The following is a 16,286-nucleotide window of genomic DNA, read 5'->3' as shown; positions in this document are numbered from 1 at the left end:
CTCTGATCCCCCAGTGGCATCATCTGCCAAGTAGAGAAAAGCCCATGGACCTCGAGGGATGGCTGTGAGGAGCATCTGTGTCGTGCCCTGGGTACAGCGTCTGGCAAAGTCTAGCGAGCCTCAGTAAACACTCACTCTGGTCCCTCCCAGCCTCTGTCTTGGGACTGGAAGTGACAAGTCATTTCAGTCCTGGGGAGCATTTTACTTCTCTGAACCTTTGCTTATTCCTCAAGTAAATGGAGAGGAGGGCTACACCGTCAGGAAGACCACTCCAGCAGGGCCCCAGACTCCAGGCCACACGTCATTTCCTGCCCGCCTTTCCAAGCTCTGTGACCAAAGCACTGGCATGCCTACCTGTTGGTTAATCTCTCCTGTAACTTCCTTCTTCCCTGGGCAGTTGTTCAGGTCTTTTCTTCCTCCTACTGAGCCACCCCCCTTTCTCTTCAACCCCACGCACACCCCTTAAAGCACTTGCTCTCCCTTTGAGTTCTCCCTTTGGTTGACCCAAATATCCCAGGCAGAACGGATGGGACTGGAAAATCTGATTTTCCCTCGCATAAAGCATCATGGTTCTCCCAGTAGCTGAGACCAACACAGAGCAATTTTCACAGAATAGAGTGAATGGCACTGTTCCTCCTCCTTGTCAGCCCCTGGGCACTAGAAGTCACCTTAGGCATGGGCTCACCTTTGGCTCTTTCTGTCCAAGTGGCAGTGATCAACCTGTAATTGTCACCTCCTATATCACAGGCCCTGGCAACTACGCAAACATCTTCCTTAGAGTCCCTATTAAAGTTCTGGTAAAAGCTTTCATTTTGGCTTCTCACACTGAATTTTAAGATAAGATTTCTACATACTTTCCCCCATATGTAGTATATTTTGGCATGTCCCCTCCCATCTGTTAGAAAATTGTAGTCCTTTTTTTTCTCTGTAAGGTATCCAGGAAGAGGCCTCCTATCTCTCCAACAATCATCATCATCTTCTTTTCTGTTGTTGGTTTTTGCTTGCTTAGATTTATAGTAATTATCTTCACTTATGTCTTTGATTTTTAAAAATCAAAATGTTACACTAGGTCAAAGGCAGATGGGTAGGAATGTGTCAAGTGAACAAAAGAGACAAGCATTCTAGACAAATATATCATACTTAGAACTTGGGATTCATTCCTGATATTATTTAAATTGTGGTTTGACTCTGGACAAGTTACTTGACCTGTGGAGCTTCTACATCCTCATCTATAAAATATTTTTTTTAAATGTCTATCTTGGGAAGAATAAAAGAGAAAACATAAAAATATAATTTGGTAAATTTTATGAATTCGAGTGAAGGTTATTATAATTGTCACAAAGGAAATTGAAGATAGGCTGTATCTACACCAGAGGAGACCTTGAGGCTTCACTTCTAAACATCAAAATCCTCCTTGCCTGAGAGCTTTATTCTGGGGCTGCTGGACCATAAGCAATTGATGAGCAGGGCAAACGAAGACATATGAACAAACATAGTCAAGATCAGCCACGCCTAGCCCAGATCAGCAGAGCCCCCTGCTCAACTCATAGACTAACGACCTAAATTGTTGCTCTTTGAAGGCACTAGATTTTGAAGCAATAAATATTATGCAGCAATAGCTAATTACTATTCCATGTCTCTTCTCTATTTTCTCGCTGCATCCTCCAGGTCAGAGTATTTTCTCTCCTGAAGGCCCACAACCCCCCCCCCCTCCCCAAGCCAATCCTCATTGTGTACTTTAGGGAAGAAGATGATAAACCAAATGTTAGTAGAAGTTACTTTCCCTTTTGGAGCAAGCTCAGACAGGAAATTATAAGCATCTGAGGGGTGGAAGGTAATGGAAATATTAAAATCTACCAGTCGTGCTATAAATTTGCTTTCCATCATCCCAAAATGTTTTAAATGGGAAAATTTGGAAATTAAGTGAATTAAGGAGCCAAACAATTTTAATGGAGCTGATGGAAATTTAACATTTTGGTCCAAATAGACACAGATAATTAAGTTATTTTTGAGGACAGTTGCAAAATAATAACCAGGAAGGGTTTAATGTAAATAGAATCTACCATTTTGAGAGTGCTGGCCACTTACTTCCTCCCCATAAGACAGGGGTTAGACATGGGGGCGGCAAGACCTAAATGACCTCTCAGGACAACATGTACCTCAGAGAAAAATAAACATGGTTATTGAAGCAGGCTGACCATGACCTTTTCATCTTTCTTCCTGTGAGATACCCATTTTCAGGGCATAAACCACCCTAGAATTTGTAGGAAGGAATTAAATTTTCTAGGTGCAAATCAGTCACCTGGCATTTAATATTATCGTCACCATGAGGTGAGGAGGTGTATCTACTGGTTATTTTATCAAGTTGTGACATGGGTTCTAATTCTACAACAGGAAATGTATCAAGTTATTTCTGCTTTGTTCACAGGCATGTCAAAAACTCTCTCAAAGAGATGGAGACATCTTCTTGGTTGTACCTCATCAAATACATGTTTCAGTTGGAGGTTAATGCTTTCACAAACCTTATGATTCTTTTTATTAGTGTGTGCCAAATCAGAGGTATTCTATTTTTTGAACAAGTCAATACCTTTATGGTTCCAGTATGGTTTTCTTAAAGCTGTAGGAAAAATCAGGCTTGACAAAACATTAAAAAAATTTACAGGCAAAAGCTGGAATAGCTCTTGACAGATGAGCAATAAACAACTTTTCTCAGATTTCCTAATTATCCTTTGCTAAGCCTTTGTAGTTATTCCAAAATATTTAGGAAAGAAGGGATAATGGTAAAAACATTGTCTTATTTTTAAGTACTTGTCTACATTGACTTTTAGTTTTTATTTGCAAGTAGATGCTCATGATAATCCTAGAATTACTAATGCTCAGTGCTGGAAGAGAAATTAAAGGTTGTATAGATCAACCACCTGATTTAAATCCCTTCTCCAACATCCAACTAAATGGCCAATCAATTTCTGCTTGCATACCTGCAAAGATGGGGAGCACAGCACCTTGCATGAATCCCATTACTTCTTTGGACATTCCTGACCATTTGGAAGGTCTTAGTAATTCAAGCTGAAATAAGTTTCCTAGAAATGTCCAACAACCAGTTATTGTTCACAGAATTATCAAATGTCAGAGCTGGAAAGGACCTTCTGGATGTCATATTCCAATGTTTTCCAAACTGCAGAAACCACTAGTGGGTTATAAAAACCAATTTAGCAGGGCACAACCATTTTATAAAAATGAAATAGAATATCTGAGTATAACATTGGTAGCAAGGGTACATTTTGTTTTGTTTTATCTACAAATATATGCATGTGTCTTCTGCTTGCAGCAACATTTATTTGTTACCATTGGTAATTTTAAAGACTTCAAAAGTGACAGATATAGTTTACCCTCATTTTGCAGATGAGTTAGTCTCAGAAAAGTAAAATTACTTCTCCAAGATCCCACAACTGGCCAGGGAAACAGAGTAACTAGAATTCTCTTGACCTACATCTAGTGTACTTTCTACTTCAATATCAAATTCTTGGGGCCTTCGAAGCAATATCTTCACTGATACAGCCCCTAGGGCAATGGAAAATAAAGAGAAAATAAACAAATGGGACCACGTAAAAATAAAAAGCTTCTGTGTAGCAAAAGAAATCATCAACAAAACAGGAAAAAAGCCCACTGCATGGGAGAACATATTTGCCAATGTTATCACCAATAAGGGTTTAATCTCCAACATTTACAGGGAACTCATACAACTTAACAAAAGGAAGATAAACAACCCAACAAGCCTAAATAGATACTTTTTGAAGGAGGACATAAGGAAAGCCAAAAGACATATGAAAACATGCTCAAAGTCACTAATGATCTGAGAGATGCAAATCAAAACGACAATGTGGTACCATTTTTCTCCTGTCAGACTGGCTATCATCAACAAATCAACAAATGATAAGTGCTGGCGAGGATGTGGAGAAAAAGGAACCCTCGTGCACTGCTGGTGGGAATGCAGACTGGTGCAGTCACTCTGGAGAACAGTATGGAGTTTTCCAAAAAAACTAAAAATGGAACTCCTATTTGACCCAGTGATCCTACTTGTAGGAATATATCCCAAGAAACTAGAAACACCAATCAGAAAGAATATATGCACCCCTATGTTCATAGAAGCTATTTACCATAGCTAAGATTTGGAAACAGCCTAAGTGCCCATCGGCAGATGAGTGGGTTAAAAAATTGTGTTACATCTACACAATGGAATACTACGGTGCCATAAAAAAGGAGGAATTCTTACCATTTGTAACAGCATGGATGGAACTGGAGAGCATTATGCTAAGCGAAATAAGCCAGTCAGAGAAAGATAAATATTACATGGTCTCACTCATTTGTGGAATATAATGAACAACACAAATTGATGAACCAAAACAGATCCAGAGACAGAGAAGCATTGATCAGACCATCCAACCTCAGAGGGAAGGTAGGGGAGAGAGGGGGTAAGGGAAAGAGATCAACCAAAGGATTTGTATGCATGATTATTAGCCTAACCAATGGACACAGACACCAGGGGGGTGAGGGCATGAGTGTGGGGGTGCAATGAGGGGATAAGGACACATATGTAATACCTTAATCAATAAAGAGAGAAAAAATAATTCTTGGGGCCTTGCTGAACAAATCTAACTTCTTTTCTATATATTAGTCCCTCAAATATCAGTAGCCCTCTTAGCCACCCCCCCCCCCAGTTTTCTTTTTCTTTTTCTGAAAAGCAGTCCTATTTTAAAAAAATGAAAACAAAATGGTTTTCAAGTCCTGCATCGTCCTCATTTGCCTCATTTATAAATGCTTCAGGTTGTGTCTCCCTTTTTTGTGTTGTACTTAGAACTAAAACAAAACCAAAACCACATTTAGATGTGTTAGTGTGGTCATCATCTCCTTATTTCAGACACTCCTCCAATTTAGGTTTGCATTATCATTTTGGGAAGTCACATCATACTGTTGAGTCCTACTGAGTTTACTTTCAATTAAACCACTTAATTCCTTTTCTCAGGAGAAGGAAGGGAGGAGCAAGCCAGAATAGTAAATGCCTACCCTACCCTAGTGTAAATCCCCATCTCACAATAATTTTGTGAGATGTTTATTAACATCACTTTATAGATGAATTAACTGAAGTCGAGAATGGGATAACAAGAAACTTGCCAAGATCACTTGCAATGGCAGCACCAAGGATTCAGAAGGGATTGGAATGCGGTATGTCATTCTGCCATCTGACCTGAACTCTCTCCTTTGTGAATTCAGAAGGTTCGTGGATGGGAACAAACACAGTACAGGCATTCCTGTACTTTTATCGTGCTTCCCAGATGATGCATTTGTTACAAACTAAAGGCAGGACCCTCCACCAGCAAAAAAAAAAAAAAAAAAAAAAAAAATTATGACTCACTTTAGCTGCAGGACTGGCTTGATTGTGGTGGTCAGGAACCCAACTTGCAATATCTCCGAGGCATGTCTATGTCTTATTTTTCACACTATGCAAAGGTGAATGGCTTGCAGATGCCCCACCACTCAGCATTCTGGTTAACATTGGATGGAGCTCTAATTCCACAGACTGCCACTGTCCTGGTGACTCGTTAAAAGCTTGCTGCTTTCCCAGGCCCAGCTTACTCATGCTTTCTCCCGCTATTGCATTCCAGTGCTGTGTGAGCTATCCCACTCCACCTGGCTTCCATCGTACATACAGCAGACTCTTCCATGTTTCAACAAGAAATTGACTCACACAGTGTACTTTTAACATGCACTAAAGTCCCCACAGTGATAATGGGAAGGGTGTGTATAATCTTTATTTCATTGTTCCACTCTCCCTAGCACAATTTTAAAAACATCTCCTCTTTCCTTTGTAAAGAGTTTCTACCCACAATCAGGTCTCTCAGGGCTTCAGCTTCTTTCTCATGCAATCTATTGCAAACAAATACAACATTCTCCTTTCAAGAATTTCCAGTGAATATAATTTTCTCCCTCTCATGGTGCCGTTATTAAATTTCATATTATCATACAGTATTGAAAAGGAGAACTTTTCTGTCTCGGTTTTGGCTGAATAATAAAGCAGGCACCAAATACCCAGAACTCCTAGAGAGAGGGGTTAGAGCACCTATACCCAATGTAGACTATTCTAAATGATTGAAGAAGTGTGGCCAGCACTAGACTATCACCCACCATGAGGGCATGACACAGGCAGGAAGTCGGTGCCTGAGAACTTCTTAAGAAGACTTCAGATCCTTTAGCTCATGGAGGGAAGTAGCCAGGGAACATGGGCCAGGCACTGGCAGTATCTGCTAGACTTGGGCTGATAAATTAAAAGTCACTGATGAAATGGGAGGGTGGTGCTTGCGAGAAATTACAAGACCATGTTGGTTTCAAGTCCACATGGCCTTTCTTGAGGTAAATAGAAAGGGCAAAGGTTATGTTCAGAAACCAATACATCTGGAATAATGTAGGTCTTGAGATCAGACGACACCTTGTGAAGGACATTAAATCTGTGCAGTGAAATGTCACATGACTCCAGATGAGGGGCTAAGGTGGGGGGGGGGCGGTGTTGAGCCACAATTAGAGTTAAGTATGAGCTTGAGGCAAGTAGGAAGGATGTCTGAGAGGGCACATATGTGTGTACATTAACCGTACACTCAAAGAGTTTGAAAATTTGGAAAGACTTTGTCCCCCTGTGAAGAATTTGGTGAGAATAGATTTTATTTTAAATATTTAACAATAGGACAAATTATAAACATGTGGGAAATTTTTCTCCTCAGTTATGACTTGTGAATTTGAATCTTGGATACCTTTACAAACCAACCAACGTCACCGGCAATTGCTCTATTCATTGCCAAGGTAACATCTAGAAATCTCTGTTCTGTCCTCTGACCGCTATAGCAACCCAAGAATCTAATTTGGTGCCTCATAAATGATTGTGTTCCATCTCCTGACATTTATTTTTAAATTCTATGAAAACACCAGCTCAGAGAATGTTGTGTGTTTTGTTTTTCCTCCAGGTTTCTGTTGTTCCCCAGCTGTTTGAAACATGTTGTGTCTTTGAGTTCCTCAAACTACCTCCTGTGATGAAGATTACCTTAATTGCTTGTTTGTGGAACATTCAGTCAGAGACGGAATATACTGTAACAATTACCAATAGGTGAAGGCTGACATTTTACATTCCTTGTTATTCAATTAGCAGTTTCTTATGACTTCTTGTTCGTTTTTTGTTGTTGTTGTTGTTTTTGTTTTTTGCCTTGAAGCCAGAAAATCCTTTGAAGTTTTATGGATCACAGCTCCATTATGCCCCTAAAGCTTTACATCATGGTCAGAGAAAAGGCTTATTTCCTTTCAAACAACATTCAACAACTGTTCATTGAGCACCTATTATGTGCCAGACAGAAGAATAGATGTAGAGGATACAGATGTGAAGTTATTAGACTGGGTCTTGCCTCTATGGTTACCTGTATTCTAGTGGAGGAAATAAACAATAAATCTGTGAGGTAATTTCACATAATGACAGTAGTATGAAGAAAATACTAAAGGAATAACCAATGTTATTTTTTGTGTGTATTTTCTCTCCCCAGAGCTATTTTATACACACATAAAAAGCACAAATATATAATCTATTTTTATATACAATTGGTAGCATAAGATATATACAGTTGACCCTTGAACAACATGGGTTTGGACTTCATGGGTCACTTGTACACGGATTACGCCCCCCCCCCCCAGTAAATACCTGCACTGTTATGATCCACAGTTGGGGTTGCACTGATGTGGGGGGAAGACTCTCTGCATTGATACATGCCCTCTCCAATAGGGGACTTGAGCATCCATGGATTTGGGTATCTGTACGGGTTCCTGAAACTAATCCCCTGTGAATACCAAGGGACAACTAAATTTTGGGGGACTCCAAAGTTATCCATAGATTTTCAATTGCGTGTGGGGGGTCAGCAATCCTAAACCCTGTGCTGTTCAAGGGTCAACTGTGTTTTTTACTGCCTTACTTTTTTTACTTAGCCATGTATCCTAGAGATCATTCCCCATTGATACTTCATGAATTGCTTCATTCTTGTTCATAGGGATACACAGAATTTCATTGTGCAGTGATAGGAAATTTATTTCACCAGACTTCTTTTGTCAGATATTTAGGTCATTTCTAGTCTTTTGCTTTTACAACCAATGATGTAATGAATATTCTTTTATGTAATTTTGAATATCCTTTTACATGACTTTGCACATGCAAATGTATATTAGTTTTCAAGATGCAGAATTATTGGGTCAGTGGTATATATACTTACAATTTCTAAGAGAATGTATTTTATGCCATAACGTTTATGAAAAGATAATGCACACATAGTAAATCTTCAAAAGGAACAAAATTACATATAATGTAAATTAAGACCTCTTATACCTTTTTTCTCCTAGCTCCATAGTTGTGTTAATTAATTTTTGTGTGTCATTTCTGACACATTATATATATATATTTATTATATATTACATATAATTATACCTTCCATACACTTTATTGCCCCATCATGATATTTTAGCCATCTAGTGTCATCACTTTGGATATCATTAGTAAAAGTGCTGGTTCCCTTGACTCTCCCTGCGACTTTCTTTGTTCTGAGGAAAGGGCACCGGTGGGTGTGAAGTTCTATACTGTCATTGGCTTCAATTTTTTTAACCTGATCTAACATGTCCTTGTTTTCTTTTGTGCTTGGTACATATTCACTCATCTTGTGATCCTTCATAATGACTATTCTAAAGATTCCCTCAGCTCATGTGTGTGTGTGTGTGTGTGTGTGTGTGTGTGTGTGTGTGTGTCAGTGTGTGTGTTGTTTCTTCTATCACCTGTGTCCTATGAATTCTTTAGTGGTTTATTCTCACTGTTAGGTGATATACATACTCAAACAACTCCCTGAGAAAGAATTCATGGAAGGTAAGTTTTTCAAGAGACAGAATATCTGAAATGGTTTTTAATCTGTATTCTCACATCATGAACTGTTTGGAGAGATACAAATTCTAAGATAAAAAATAATTTTATTCAGAATTTTGTAGGTATTCTTCCATAATTTGTGAACTTATAGTGTTATTCTTGAAAATCCAAAAAAACAACAACAAACTTTAGTTACTAATATTTGTAAGTGAACTTCTATTTTCTTTCTGAAACTTCTAGAGTCTTCTTGTTGATTCCAGTGTTCTGTAATTTCACAATTATGTACCTTAGTTTGGGTCTGTTTTTATCCATTGAGCTGAGCATTAAGGGGCTCTCTTAATGTGGACAAATGTGATTTACAGGTTTTGGTAATTTTTTTGCATAATTTCATTAAATATTTCCTCACTCTACTTTCTTTATTCCATCTTTCTGGATTTTCTGTTACTCAGATGTTTCAAATTCTAAATTAGTGGTCTTCCAATTTTGTAAACTTTTTATTCTTATATTCCATCTTTGTCTTTTTCTGGGAGATATTCTCACTTTTACCTCTAAAGATTCGCATTGATATTTCCTTCTCTGCTCTTATATTTTTAATTTCAAAAACTTAAAAAAATCTCTGAATGTTTGTTTCTTATACCATTCTGTTCTTAGTTCGTGGTTGCCATGCAGGCAGATGACCCACTATCTCTTTGCCCTTTCTTACCATAGAAAGATGAGCTTGAGACTGTCTGAACTATAAACAGAAAAGAAAGTTGAAGTAGGGCTTGTGATAGGAGACCTATAGCTAGAAAGCTTGGAATTGTGATCAGGGCTGAGTGAGATTTTAATAATTAAATTTGAAAAATCACTAGTTCAATTAAATTCACTGGAATAGAATAGACCAAATTGACTTCTCTAGTTGAGTCAAAACCAAGCAAATATATGCTACTATAAAAAATAAGCCTAATGAGCACAGACAATAAAATGGTGAAGGCCTTGGAGGGGTGGGTAAGGGGTGAAGGGGGTCAATGGGAAAAAAAAAACACCCCACAAACAAAGGGGACATCTGTAATACTTTCAACAGTAAAGATAACGTTTTTAAAAGGAAAAGAAAGGCCTAATTGTCATATCTACATATTTACCATAATTTAAGTTAACAATATTCAAGCCCCCCTCCCCCCACCTACCCAACCCCACCCCAGGCTCAGGCTTCCCATGAGCCATCCAGTTCCCCTGAAATGTGGTGCACCTGGGAACTGTTGCTCCAGTAGCCGAGGCAGGGCCATTCCTGCACAGCTGACATTTCTTCCAAGCACTCATTGCATGGGCAGTAACACTAGAGAACACAGCTCTCACAAGTGCAAAGTGGGCAGCAGCAATGAGATTGCAGCCGCCTCAGGCTCAGAGCACCCATTTACCTCCTAGTGGGAATTCTGTATCCTTTATCTAGATTGTCCCTGGAAACCCTCTGGTATATGTTATTTTTCAGAACATCACAGAGTGTGTTCACCTCAATTCCCTTTAAGAGTCACCCAGGACACAACCTCTCAGCACTCCTATAAGCTTGCTCAACAAAGAGCAAGCCCTTAGCTTTGAAAGAAGGGTCTTAGAATCATCTCACCTCTTCTATCCACTTTTTGACACTCTTATCTTGGGAGAGGCTGAGGAAGTAAAAGAAATTTCCAAATTTCTTTAGTAGGTCAAAAGACAGTCCAACGTTCCTGAACCTTAGCAATAGATCAAGGCATTTGTGGTAATGTTTGAGTCTCATGATATTTCTAGAAACCTACCAATTGTAAATTATATACAACTGTTAATAGTAACAGCTAATATTTATTGAGTACTTACAATGTGCTGAGTACTGGTCTGTGCTTTATAAGTATTAATTCATCTTAACCTCACAATTATTCTCTATATATTTGAAGAGCAATGGTTAATTGCCCAATAAATGTTGACTGTTTTCATTCAGTCTACTTATCCAGATGGCCTCTTCCTATCATTGAGATTCTTCTGTCCTGGGGAATCTATCCCGTTTCTGATGGCTGGCTCACAGGCCTTGCTCATCTGCCCTCTGACTAAACCAGGTCGTGACAATTAATAACAGTTGTTTTGATTCTCTGTTTCTAGTCACTACCACATTGTCTCCTATACCACCCCCTTCCTTGCTACACATCATTCCCCTCAGTTGTAATAAAAGCAAATGCCACACACATTATTTGGTATTTACAGGATGATTTTTCATAGAATTACAAGCTTTTAGAACTAGAAAGAATCTCATAAAACTTTCCACTTTTTGTAGAAATGGAAGCTGAGCCCAGAGAGTTGAGATGACTTGCCCCAGATTAGTTGATTTAATTGTTCAGCTGGTATTACTTTTCAGAAAATATGTTTTAAAGTCCATTTTCATCGCTCCATGTTCAGTAAATGAGAAAAAGGCTTATTTCAAACCAAAGTAGGTGAAAGGAAAGTTGGTCTCTATCTTTTTCTTAGAAAAGATTTTAATGATTTCAGAGAGGAAGAGAGAGGGAGAGAGAGAAATATCAATGATGAGAGAGAATCACTGATTGCCTCCTGCATGCCACTGATGGGGATTGAGCCCACAACCTGGTCATGTGCCTGACCTGGAATTGAAGCATGACCTCCTGGTTCATAGGTTGACATTCAACCACTGAGCCACATCAGCCGGGCCCTCTCTCTCTCTCTTTCTCTGTTCACCCATCTGTCTTTGTGTCATCTACGTAAATTGCTTAGGTTTTTTCAAAGTGCAGCTGGGTATAACTTTTACATGATAATACTGTCATATTGCCAATTAAAATGGAGGTATCTATTTATTATGTGAATAACATGTTTGTTTATTTATAAATGATGAAAAATGCAGTGACCCTTTGCAAAACCTGCATAGATTTCTGTGCATGTTGCTATTTAATCAGAATTTTACATATTTTGGAGCATTTACCTTTTGAAAGATTAGAAGTTTTTAAAATTTTATTTTTTCAATTATAATTTAAATTCAGTATTATTTTGTATTAGTTTGAGGTGTACAGCATAGTGGTTAGACCAGTGATGGTGAACCTATGACACTCGTGTCAGAGGTGACACGCGAACTCATTTTTTGGTTGATTTTTCTTTGTTAAATGGCTTTTAAATATATAAAATAAATATCAAAAATATAAGTCTTTGTTTTACTATGGTTGCAAATATCAAAAATTTCTATATGGGACATGGCACCAGAGTTAAGTTAGGGTTTTTCAAAATGCTGACACGCCGAGCTCAAAAGGTTCGCCATCACTGTGTTAGACAATCATATACTTCACATAGTGGTCCCTCCAGTCTTTCAAGTACCTTTCTGGCACCATACATAGTTATCACAGCACTAGAGGCCGGGTGCGTAAAATTCATGCACTGGGGAGGAGGGGTTCCTGGTCCCCCTCGCAGTCCAGGACTCCTTGGAGGGATGTCTGCCTGCTGGCTTCCCTCTTGCAGTCTCGGAGCCCTCGCTCCTTACCAGCCACCTGCTCGCTGTTCCATGGAGCTGGGAGAGGCTCCTGCCACCACTACTGTGCTCGCCAGCCATTAGCCCAGCTTCTGGCTGAGCAGCGCTCCCCCTGTGAGAGCACACTGACCACCAGAGGGCAGCTCCTGCATTGAGCATCTGCCCCCTGGTGGTCGGTGTGCAACATAGTGACCGGTCGTTCTGGTTGTTCTGCCAAAACGGTCGCTTAGGCTTTTATTATATAGATTATTCACTGTATTCAAAGGGTTAGAAGTTTTAAGATGTGTAAACATGGTTGAACCATGTACAAGAACTCTAAGAAGCCATAGAAGAAATACTAATGAAGAAAGATGAAATAAGTTATTAGACATCGATGACACTCAGTATTGATGACAATGAAGATGGATAGAAAAGTTGAATAATAAGGAAAATAATTAGAAACATTGAGAAGTTAAATGCAATCAGTTTATCAAGCAGTATATAAGCTTACAAGCATATTGTAGGAAATTTGTTAAAACTAAGAGCGTGGAATGGAAGGTTTGGTGAATAATCTTTAAATAATATTAAATAGAGGTAAAACAAAATCTGCCAGGGGAAGCAGGCAGAAGAAGCAAAATAATAATAATAATAATAATAATAATAATAATAACCATGCTTTGACATCTAAGCCACAGAAGGTGAGGGGAGGCTGAGTGTTCTTCACACCCGGCCCTTGCCCCAAAGCAGGGAGACTCCACTAAGGTTACCAGCGGGGCGGGACCCTGGGACAAAGATAGCCACTCTGAGGCACTGGAGCAGTGATGAGACCCTTGTCCTCTGGGGGTGGAGGAGGGGTATGGGTGGAAGGGTGCAACCCATCAGAGCAAATGGCCACAGGATGAGGGGTCGCCTACTCAGAGGTAATGTACCCAATGGTAATGAACACAAGTGAAAGAGCAGGGCCAAACAGCTAACCAGGGAGGTGGCACTCCAGGAACAGAACAAGTGAGGTCTCAAGGGGGTGGGGCCACGTGGTCAGGGTTAAGAGGGAAACTTGTACAGGGGTGGGGCCACTCGCTCAGCCAGAAGTGGGCATCAGATCAAGGGGGTGGAGCCAAAAGTTCGGCTGGAATTGGGCTTCTGATCAAGGGGGTGGGTCCAAGTGATTGGCCGGAAGTGGGCAAGTGAACAGGGTGGGGGTGGGTCACGTGAAAAATCGGAAGTGGACATATAAGCAGGGGGATGAGGCCAGGTTTACAACCAAAAGTGGGCATGGGAACAGGGGGTCAGGGCCATGTGATCATCCTGAAGTGGGCACAGCCAGAAGTGGGCAGTGGACAGGGCTCAGGGCTTGTGATCACCGGGCATAGAGAGAAGTGGGCAGGTGGAAAGAAGGGAAAGGGCATGTAATCAGCCAGAAGAGGGGACAGCTGGAAGTGGGCAACTGAATAGAGGGGGAGGGGATGCTAATCAGCAGGAAGTGGGCAGGTGAACAGGGCAGCCGGGCACGATATTATGCCAGAGATGGTCCGCAAGGATGAAGGAGTGCCCACATGAAGCTTGAAGGGATGTGGCCAGGAGCCCCCAGAAGCTGATGAGGTAGGAAGGACCCTCCCCTGAAACCCTTGGAGAGAGCACAGCCCCAGAAACCCTGATTTCAGATTCTGGTCCCAGAACTAAGAGAGCATGTGTTCCTGTTTGTTAAGCCAATCTGTATTCATCGGGGCAGAAGCCTCAGGGACTTTACAGCTCCTTACCCCTCTTTTTGGGACTTGACCAGGTTCTGGGGACAGCAGGGGCTCACAGGGAGATTCATTCCTGTGTCTGTCCCTTGCCCTTGTCTCCTGTCCACCTCCCCTGCTCCTCCCCCCTCCCTCCTCCGGGCTCCTTCACAGTAACCGTTCAGTGCGCACACCAGGGCAGGCTCCTTGGTGGGAAGTGCAGTTGAATGGGCTCGGGGACTCCTAGGCTTGCTGAGCCCCAGGCTATAGGATGAAGTAGGGTACTCTAAAGCCCCGCCCTTACCTCCAGGCCTTTCCCCAAATGAGTCCAGCCTGGGGCTCCCCTTTCTGAAGCACCTGGGCTGACAGGAGCCAGCAACTGGGTTTGCATACCCAGATTCTAGTCTAGATGCCAAAACTGAGGCTCAGAGAGGGGCAGCAGAGGTCCCTAGCCTTGACCCACCTCCCAGTCAACTCAGCCCAGGTGACCTGCAGCTCCACCAGCTGCCAAGGGTAAATGGCCACAAGATCAGGGGGAAGTGGGCACCTGAACAAAGGGGCAGGGGCAAGTGAGCAGCAGGAATTGGGCACCTGAACAGAGGGGCGGGTTTTGTGATAAGCTGGAAGTGGGCGGAGCTTGAGGTGGGCAGGTGGGCAGGGATCATGGCTTGTGATCACCTGTAGGTGGGCACAGCCAGAAGTGGTAGGTGGACAGGCAGGCAGGGGCATGTGTTAATCCGGAAGTGGGCATAGCCGGGCATGGGCACAAGTGCAAGTGGGCAGGTGGATAGGAGGGCAGGGCCATGTGACCAGTCCGATGTGGGCACCTGAACAGAGGGTCAGGGGATCCTGATCAGCAGAAAGTGGGCAGGTGAAAAGGGATGTGGGGGCTCATGATTTTGCCAGAGATGTTCCAGGAGGATGGAAGAGGGGCCACATGAAGCTTGAAGGGATGTGTCCAGGAGCCCCCAGAAGTTGAAGAGGTAGGAAGGACCCTCCCCTGAAGCCCTTGGAGCGACATCCCAAGACACCCTGATTTCAGATTCTGACCATGTCTACAGTGACCCAGAGTAAGAAGAGCTGGAGGAGGGATAGTTAGACCTGAAATACAGGTCATATAAAATTTTAGATTTCATACCTAGGGTTTTTTTTCCCTCCCTCTGTTGACCACAGGCTCAAGGCAGAGTTTAGAAGTCAAGTTTTAGGTGGAACTTTGATAAACCTGAGGGTATCTGAGGAGGTGGATGATCTAATGCCCAAGGTATAGGAGGAATGATAGAAAAAATCTGGATTTATTATTCAACAGAGAATAATGGTGCTTCTGCAATATACTGGTGACTGGACTGCACTCTGGGGATATAGCTGTGAGCAAGGCAGTAGAATGCCCTTCTTCATGGAGCTACATTTTAGTGGTAGAGACAGACAAGTGAATAGATGATTTTAATGTAGTGCATTAATATTTAGAGTATGGATTAAGAGCAGAGTGTCATGGGAAGGATGTCTGATGCAGCTTTGTGAGGGGGATGGTGGGAGATGAGTCTGAAAGGATGAGCAGGAATGATCCAATGGATGGGGAAAGAGGGCAGGATAGGCAGTGGGAGATCATGATGGTTTGAGATCTCAAAGTAATTCAGAATTTTATAGACATTGTGTAAAAGGGAAGGAATAATGCGTGATGAACTGGAGAAAGAAGCAAGGAACAGACAATAAGGGCCTAACAGGGTTTAAAAAGAAGCTGCCTGAGGTTTTTGTTTTTTAAAGATGTTTATGTTAAAATATTATTCAGGCTAATGTATTAAGAATGAATTGGTGGAGGATGTAATGAAAGTGAGCATGGAGAGGGATGTATTATGAAGATGGACTTGACACAACTTGATGGTTGATAAAGTAACAAACAGATGTCTTCAAATACTTGAAAGACTGGAATTTGGAGGTTCTTATGGGCCTATGAAAGAAGTAGAATTGAGTAGAATCAAATTTTATAAATAGACAGAAATTTCCAGCAATGAGTATAGTTCAACAGTGTGATGGGCTAATTTGGGAGGCCATGGAGTCCTGGTAAACCTGAGGGTATCTGAGGAGGTGGTAGGGGAGCAAACAGGATCATGGATGATCTAGTGACCAAGCCATAGGAGGAAAGATTGAAAAAAATCTGGATTCATTATTCAACAGAGAATAA

This window comes from Myotis daubentonii, chromosome 11, assembly GCF_963259705.1.
Source record: "Myotis daubentonii chromosome 11, mMyoDau2.1, whole genome shotgun sequence".
Lineage (NCBI taxonomy): Eukaryota > Metazoa > Chordata > Mammalia > Chiroptera > Vespertilionidae > Myotis > Myotis daubentonii.
This window is presented reverse-complemented; position numbering follows the sequence as displayed.